This window comes from Arachis hypogaea, chromosome 15 (assembly GCF_003086295.3).
Source record: "Arachis hypogaea cultivar Tifrunner chromosome 15, arahy.Tifrunner.gnm2.J5K5, whole genome shotgun sequence".
Classification (NCBI taxonomy): Eukaryota; Viridiplantae; Streptophyta; class Magnoliopsida; order Fabales; family Fabaceae; genus Arachis; species Arachis hypogaea.
This window is the reverse complement of record NC_092050.1, coordinates 89407561-89416863: the sequence shown is the minus strand read 5'-3', so window position 1 is coordinate 89416863 and position 9303 is coordinate 89407561. Positions and strand designations below refer to the sequence as shown.

The 9303-nt window shown below is 39.8% G+C and overlaps 1 non-coding gene across 1 annotated transcript; it reads right to left on the bottom strand.

Moving 5' to 3' along the window:
- Nucleotides 1-1438: 1438 nt before the first annotated feature.
- Nucleotides 1439-1542, bottom strand: LOC112753656 (small nucleolar RNA R71). The gene has a single exon (XR_003178030.1). It is a non-coding gene; the product is annotated as a small nucleolar RNA R71 (small nucleolar RNA).
- Between the last annotated feature and the right edge of the window lie 7761 nt (nt 1543-9303).

Here is a 9303-nt window from a genome sequence, read left to right as displayed (position 1 = left end):
TGACCAAGCATCATCTCTTCTTATGAACATTTAAACCAAGGGATTGGGAATTTGTTTGTTTTTAGAGAGCATTGGTGAGCCAAGGAATTGGGATCCAATCATATAAGATTGCCAAGCAAAATTCAATGAATGCATTGGTTGAGGAAGAGATTTACATGTTTTGATTCGGAGATTTCAATATCTCCTAAACCCAATGAATTCCCCATTTCTGATTTCCACTTTCTCTTTACATTCTGCAATTCAATTCTTGCAATCATCCCCATTCCCTTTTAATTTCAGCAATTTACATTCTGCTCTTTAATTCATGCAATTTAAGATTCAGCCATTTAATTTTCTTGTCATTTACTTTTCCCGCCAATTTTACATTCCGCAATTCTCATCTCAAATATTGATTCCGCTCAACTAGAACACACTTCTAATCCGAATTGCTCACTCAACCAATCCTTGTGGGATTCGACCTCACTCTATTGTGAGTTTTTACTTGACGATGATAACCGGTGCACTTGCCGGAAGGAATTTTGCCGATCGTGCAATTTCCTAAATCGTAGCATAACACGTTTATGCGCATCAAGTTTATGGCGCCGTTGCCAGGGATTGGTTTTCGATTGACAATTCTCAAATTGGAAGCTAACTAGATTGAGCAATTTTCTCTTGCTTTGTTAATTCTGTTCTAGATACTTGTTGAATTTTAATTTCTGCACTTGGTTACATGCTTTCTTTCTTTACGCCTTTAGATTCATGCAACTAACTCACTGACTCACTAACTGTTTGATTTAATTCCTCAATTGATCTAACCATACTCTTTCATTAACCAAGAGTATTTCACTTGTTTGTGTTTGAGCTGTGTTCTTGTATGACAGGTAGGAGAGGAGAGACATCAACTCCTCCGTATACCGAACCAGAGAGGACCCTTCATAGACTTAGAAGGGAAGCAAGAGGGAAGAGAGTAGTGGGAGAAGAGGAATCTGAAGGAGAATCTGAGGACAATTTTGAGGAAGCTTTAGATCTCAACATGGATAGAGAAGTTCACAACCATGAGAGAGCTGATGGAAACAATGCCATCCCTGAGAGGAGGGTTTTGAGTTCATACATAAACCCAACCTCAGGGAATTGTGGTAGTAGCATCCAGAAACCACCCATTCAGGCCAACAATTTTGAGCTCAAGCCACAGCTAATATCATTGGTGGAAAATCATTGTTCCTTTGGAGGAAGTGCTAATGAAGACCCAAACCAACATCTCACAAAATTCTTGAGAATTTGTGACACTGTGAAGTCCAATGGAGTCCAGGAAGATGCCTATAAACTGCTCTTGTTCCCATTTTCACTTAGGGACAAAGCAGCTAAGTGGCTGGAATCATTCCCAAGGGGGAGTCTAACAACATGGGATGAGGTGGAAAGCAAGTTTCTGGCACGTTTCTACCCTCCACAAAAGGTCAATAGGCTTCGATCTGAGGTCCAGACTTTTAGACAACAAGATGGTGAAACTCTCTACGAGGCATGGGAGAGATTCAAGGACTTGACAAGGAAATGCCCACCAAACATGTTCCATGATTGGGTGCAACTGCACATCTTCTATGATGGGCTCTCTTATGAATCAAGGAAGGCTGTAGACCATTCATCAGGAGGTTCATTGAACAGGAAAAAGACTGTGGAAGAAGCCATTGAAGTGATTGAGACAGTGGCTGAGAATGAGTACTACTATGCATCAGAAAGGCACAACACTAAGGGAGTCATGGAACTGAACCAGGTTGATACAATTCTAGCCCAAAACAAGGTGTTTGCCAAGCAACTAGCAGAACTTACCAGGCAATTAGAAACAAAGCAAGTGGCTGCAATCCACACACAAGATCAAGAGGAAGTAGGCATTGAAGGAAGTGATTGGGAAGAGGCCAATTATGTGGGAAACCAACAAAGGCAATCATATGATCCACATTCCAATACTTACAACCCAGGCTGGAGAAACCACCCAAACTTTGGGTGGGGAAACCAACAAACCCAACCACAAAACTACAAACCTTACAACCACAACCAACATAACAATTCCACATACCAAAACTCCAACCAAAGATCATACCAAGCCACACAAAACACTTACCCCCAATCATCATACCATGACCAAAGTAATCAACCTACCCAACCCAATCCGAACCAACAATTTCAAGATCAATTAAACCGGATTGAAGGAATGATGGCAACCATGAGTCAAGACATAATTGAATTGAAAAGCTTCAGGGATGATGTGAGGACTACCTTAAGAAACCATGGTGAAAAACTCAAATGGATGGAATCTCTGGTAGGAGAGCTATCTCGACAGGCCCCAAAATCAACTGCAGTGTTCCCTAGTGACACAGAAAAGAATCCTAAAGGGGAACAAAAGAGAGTAAGATGGGAAGAATGCAAGGCCATCACCTTATTGAAGGAAGTCTCAGAAGAAGAAGGAATCAGGCCCTCAGAGCATGAACCGGAAATCTTGAAAGAAGGTGTGGAAGAAGTTAAGCAGGAAGGTGGAACTGAGCAAGCCAAGGAACTGCAAAAAGGCATGATGGAAATATACCAACCAAAAGCACCATTTCCTGAAAGGTTAGGAGGAGGTGAAAAAAAGAAAACCTATTCAAGGTTTCTAGAGACATTTAACTCTCTTCATGTCAATATTCCTTTTCTTGAGATTCTTCATCAAATGCCCACACACATCAAGTATTTAAAGGAATTGTTAAGCAAGAAAAGAGTTTTGAAGGGAGGACAAACTGTAACAATGAACAAAGAATGCAGTGCTCTCATCAAGAAGGACACCCTCTCTAAGAAAACGGACCCAGGAAGTTTTCATATCACTTGCATCATTGGGGAAACAAAAATTGACAGAGGATTCTGTGATCTAGGAGCTAGCATAAATGTGATGCCTCTAACTCTTATGAAGAGGCTACAATTGAATGAGGTGAGATCCACTGATGTAATCATACAACTGGCTGACAAAACTCAGAAGCAAGCTGAAGGGGTAGTTGAAAATGTGCTGGTGAAAGTGGGAGATTATTATTTCCCCACAGACTTTGTCATTGTGGACATGGAGGAAAGCTATTTACACCCTATCATTCTGGGCAGACCATTTCTAGCCACTACTAGAGCGCTCATAGATGTAGAACAAGGAGAGCTAATTCTGAGAATACATGATGAACAGCTCATTTTCAAAGTCTTCAAACCTGCATCTGAACCTGAACCAGAATTTGAAAAGCCTAAAGATGATAGTAGCCATCCGTGTTTGGAGGAAAGTAATCCAGCAGCTGAGACTCTAAAACCGTCATTAGAAGGCAAACAAAAGTTGCAAGAGTTAGAGCCACAAGAATCAGTGGAAACAGATCAGAAGGATCCTCCTGACATAAAGGTCAATGAAGAAATCCTCAAGAGAAAGGGAAGAGTGATAGGGAGATTGCCAAGAGGATGGAGAAACAAGAAAATTCCCACTGAAGGTTTTTCTCCGGGAGATAAAGTGATCTCAAGTCATTATCTGCCAATCCCACCTGGCCTCAAGACCATTCCTTCCCAGCTCCCTCAAGTGTTCACAATCAAGAAAGTTCTTTCTATGGAACATTTAGAGGTCATGAATGAATCAAGAGGGGACGTTTTCATAGTGAGAGGAGAGGACGTCAAGCACTACAATCCACCCTAACAAGGGACAACCGTCAAGCTAGTGACGTTAAAGAAGCGCTTCATGGGAGGCAACCCATGTTTTTAGTATCCTTAATCTTTAGTGCTTTGCTTTACATCTAATAAAGTATGGTTTCTTACGCATGAACTTGAATCCTCAGGACAACTATTGATTAAGTGCACCAAACCGTGCATGTAAATTACAATTGGTCTCTAAGTTTGGTGTGCCTGATGGCACTCCCAAATCTTACTCAAATTGAATTCCATCTTTCATTCAAGGTGCACAACCAAACATTAAGTTTGGTGTTCTTTTTGAACACGGTTTATGAAAAGCAAGAAATACCTCTGGATTTCAAAATTCATGACAAGTATACCATTCATATGTTTTAGTGCTTTAGTTTCAATTACTTAGGGTAGTCACTTTGTTTAGAATCAAAGAGCCAAGGTGACTATGATTTATTAGAAATATGCACACTCATTAAGGGCAACCAACATGGATTTCATGTCATCAGGAGACTTAATCAAAAACTAAGTTTGGTGTCCAAATAATAAGTGTGCATGCATGTAGAAGTCACGGCTATAAGTTCATAAAGACAAGCATTGATTTACATGTGCAAATACTATTCATAATTCACATGGACCGAAAAATGATAGCAAATTTGTTTGTTTGTGCAGGTACAAAAGAAAAGACAAAAATGGAGGAAAAAGACAAAAGGGAGGGACGTGCTTGGTCAAAAAGAAAACTCATAAATCTTTGAAACTAACACATGGGAAAAGGAAGTTCTGCAAGAAAAGAAAGCTACATGTACAACCTAATGCATCCAGAATACTTCCAAGAAAATGAAAAGCCAATCGTCCCTATCTACAATTCATATATTTACCATCAAGCCACCCTTCACAAACCACCCTAGCCGTTCATTTTTCACTCATGGGGCACTATAAAGAACCACTTGGGGAACGAGTCCCACACCATCAAGCCTCCTTCATACACTTTTTCCTTCATCATAGCATAACCATCTCTTGCCGAAAACAATCTCACCACACCTCCAACAACACTTCTTGCTTCACCTTGTCAACTTTAGTTGTCACTTACCAAAATGGCAGCTTCATCTAGCCACAAAAGAAGAAAAGACAAGCAGCCAATGGAGGAAAACAGGGGATTCGATGCATGGAGATACAGATCAGTATTCCATGAGATTCAAGCTGAATGGATGAGACCTAAAACGGTACTAGCTGAGGTCCCTTTGAACTTGAAAAGGATGAGTTCCCAGGTGTTTGGGAAAAGATCAAAAAGAGGAAGTGGGAGCTCCTAACTAAGCCAATCACTAGAATCAACATCAACTTGGTGAAGGAGTTTTATGCAAATGCAGTAAGGGAGGATCAAACCAAGAACCCCACATACAAAAGCTATGTGAGAGGGGTGGAAGTTGACTTCAGTCCTAAAGCAATCATGAAAACTCTTGGCCTGAAGAACATACATTTCAGCCAAGCAAGTTATGAAGAAAGGATGAGAGGAGAACCTGACTATACAACTATTGCTGAAGACCTTTGTGCCATCAGAGCTGAATGGGTGAGAAAAACAAGAGGGGCTCCAAGAGTCTTGAGAAGGGGAGACCTAACACCTGAAGCTAAAGGGTGGTATGCAATAGTTAGGAGATCCATCCTACCCACTGCAAACTCTTCAGAAATAGTCCCTAAAAGAGCCATCTTGCTACATTGCATTATGGTTGGAGGAGAGATCAAAGTTCATAAACTCATTGCTGAGCAGATACAAGAGTTTAGTGAGAAAAGTGACCCTGAATCCTGGCTTCATTTCCCTAGCACCATCATTAGACTATGCATCGATGCCCAAGTACCACTTGAGGATGAAAGACCTAATTGGCTATATCCTGGGCTGGCCATAACTGCACACAGAATGACTCTTGGCCCAACTCCTCCAAGACATACAAGAAGAAGAAATGAAGGAGGGCAACAAGTGGAAGCCGAGCAAGAAGCAGCACAAGAAAGACAGGAAGGAGAAGACAGAGAAGAAGAGCAAGAAGAGCAAGCAACTCCTGAAAGAAGACAACGAATTCCCAGAGACCCATGGATATGAGCAGAATGCAGGAAATCATGGAAGGAATGTCTCAACAATACATGAGGTCTCGGGAAAGACAAGAAGACTTTCATCTAAAAATGATGGATATGCAAAGGAACTTTGAATCAAGATTCTTTGATCTGCAAAGGGAACAAAATCTACACTTACAGGAATCCTTCAGCCACATATGCCAACACCAAGATGCCAATGTCTTGGCAATCAAGGAAGCCACCACTTTACAGAATGCAAGATACTCAGTCCAAGCTGATTACAACATCAGTTCGCAAATCAAGCTTAACTACATAGGGGAACATCTACACAAGATGGACCCAGCATTCCCAGCTTATGATGAGTATTTCAAAGGGAGGAAAGAAGGAGAAATAAACAAGGCAATGATCCTTGAAAAAGGAGTGGAAGAAACGATGAAAAAGGCTGGATTCTGGAAAAAGCTCATAAGAAAAGACAAAGGAAGCACAAGTGGTCAAAAAGAGGCAGGAAGCAAGAAGAAGCAGGATCCCAAGAATTAAGAAGAACCAAGCAATAAATAAGAGGTGGTCTCGTTCCTTAATAATCAAATGATAATTGGTGAATTGTCTATTATGAACGTGTTTTCATCATAAGTCATTTAAGTGTTAGGAGGAGTCTTTTTTTTTTATGAGTCGTTTTTTTTTAGTATGTGTGTTTGTTAAGTGCTTTGAATAAAGTTAATGCCTAGATGTTTGGATATAACTTCACCTTCTTAAACAATGCTTGCCATGCTTGTTCTGTTTCCAAAATAAAAGAAAAGTTTGAACAAAAGTAACTTGGCTAAATTAGTAACAAATTAAGTAGAATTAAGTGGTGGTATGCATGCTTGATTGTTTAGTCAGATCACTGGAATTAGAGTGTAGAATTATCATTCTTTATGTAGAAATTGAAAATTGTCTATGGATCTTGATGAATAAATGTCTTTGGCCATAAAAAAGAAAGAAAAAGAAGAAGAAAAAGCCACTGAAAAAGGGCAACCAAAAGCAAAAAAAAAAAAAAAATTGAGAAAATAAGCTAGGCACCAATGGTTTGAACTTCTGAGACAAATGCCTGTGGTGTTTATGTATTAAGGATATGCTTGGATGAATAGGTTCTGAGGAGTGTTTCAACACTTGGTAACTTGGGTTAACTAACCCGGGATTATCAACCAAAGTCCATTATCAAGAGCAACCTAAATACAAAACATTTAGTCACACAAAGAGGTGCTGGGCACCAATGTCTCAAGAAGAAATGTGAACTAAAATGCCTAAAGTGGATATGTGTAGTGCACTGATAAGAAAAAGAAAATGCCAAAGGCTTGTGCAACACATGACACTAAGCAAACAAGGAGCAAAAGAAGCTCTAAGAAAAAGAAAAGAAAACAAAAGAAAGGTACCAAAGACATAAGAATAACAAGAGGCCATAGCAGTTTTTGATGGATGCAATGAAAAAGTGATAATCCTACCTGATAAGTATGAAAAAGTGATGCTGCAACTTTCTGCATAAACCCTTCTGATGAACTTCAAATGCTTTCTAATATAGCCAATGTAATTGCTTTCTGTTTCATACTTTCTTCTCAAATAACTCAGGACTTGCTTAGGGACAAGCAAGTATTAAGTTTGGTGTTGTGATGCCAAGGCATCATGGACTAGTTTCACTAGCAATTTTCTGTTAGTTTTAGTTGTTTTATGCATTTTCTTGAGCTTAAAGTAACCAAAAATGGTTAAATGAAGAACAAAGCAATAAATCATTCAACATGTAGATTTTTATGCAAATTCCATGAGTTTTTAGTTATATTATTTGAATGCTATGAATGGAAGATTTCTCATGAAACTTTGCAAGACTTTGATGCAATTGTTTGGATGATTTCAGGGAAGAAGAGGCTAAGCAAGGAAGCAAGAAAATCAATAAAGGAAGCTTGAATATCACATGTGGAGTTTAAGTTCCAGTTTAAGCTTAAACTGGAGCTTAAACGCCAAAATCATGAAGAATAAGAAATGCTGGGATTGAAGTTTAACCTCCAGTTTGACCTCAAACTGGAGGTTAAACGCCAGAATGATAGGCCTCACTTAAGGAGCATTCCACGTTTAACCTCCAGTTTGAGTCAAACTGGAGGTTAAACGCCAGAATGAGTATGACACCAGGGAGGAGTTCCACGTTTAACCTCCAGTTTGACCTCAAACTGGAGGTTAAACGCCAGAACCAGGAAGAGTACCAGGGCCATTCCACGTTTAAGCTCCAGTTTGACTCAAACTGGAGCTTAAACGTGTTCGACGTTTTCTTTTACCCAGGGTTGCTCTCTCCACCTCCACGTTTAACCTCCAGTTTGACCCCAAACTGGAGGTTAAACGTGTTCGACACCTCCAGGGCCACCATTCCAGCTTCCCGTTTAACCTCCAGTTTGACCTCAAACTGGAGGTTAAACGTGTTCGACCTCCAGTAAGCCTCCACCCTTTTCCACGTTTAACCTCCAGTTTGACCTCAAACTGGAGGTTAAACGTGTTCGACCTCCAGGATGCCTCATTCCTTTTCCACGTTTAACCTCCAGTTTAACCTTAAACTGGAGGTTAAACGTGTTCGACTACATTACTCTCCAGGGCTACCATTCTTCCATTTCCACGTTTAAGCTTCAGTTTAACCTTAAACTGAAGCTTAAACGTGCTTCTACAAAAGGCCTCACTGGAAGTGTCTGGCGTTTAAGCTGCAGTTTAAGCTTAAACTGCACTTAAACCCATCTTGGAAAGGTTTCTGGCCAAAATATTGTGGTTTAAGTTAGTCTTTGAGCACAAATATTAACTTAAACTCACTTTGGTATGAAACCCAATGATATCATGGTTTATGGGATTGGGCTGAAGGATTGATGAGTTTGAAATCTCATTATTGAGTCATGTGTCATTATTTGATATCACTAAATTGGCTCAATGAAATGTACAGAATTTGGATCAAACCTCATCAACATTATGGATCATAAACCCAAGGCAAAAGGAAAGCAAGGAGAGGCCTCAAAGCCCAAGAAGCACAACTGAAGCTCAATATAGAAAGTGTATAAATAGGATAGAATTGAAGTTAGAAAGGACTTGGACTTTCACTTTTAGCCAGTTTTCCTTTTCTTTGTAATTGAATTCAGAGCTATGATTCACTAAACCCCTTTCATTGGGTTAGGGAGCTCTATTGTAATTCAATGAATAATAATAGTTTATCTTCTTCTTCAATCTTTTCTCTTGAATTTTGTTAGAAGCTTCGATCTAATTCCATTGAGTAGTTGTTTTGGGAAAGAAGCTACTCATACTTGGATCCTTCGGAGCCTTGGGAAAGGAATGGAGGTTCATGCTAGAGAAGCTTTCTCACAGTGGATTGGATTGGGTTTGGATGGATATTGTGACATGTAATCCTACCAAATTGTGGTTCATGAAATTGTGTGGTATTAATCAGTGACCAAGCATCATCTCTTCTTTGAACATTTAAACCAAGGGATTGGGAATTTGTTTGTTTTAGAGAGCATTGGGTGAGCCAAGGAATTGGGATCCAATCATATAAGATTGCCAAGCAAAATTCAATGAATGCATGGTTGAGGAGAGATT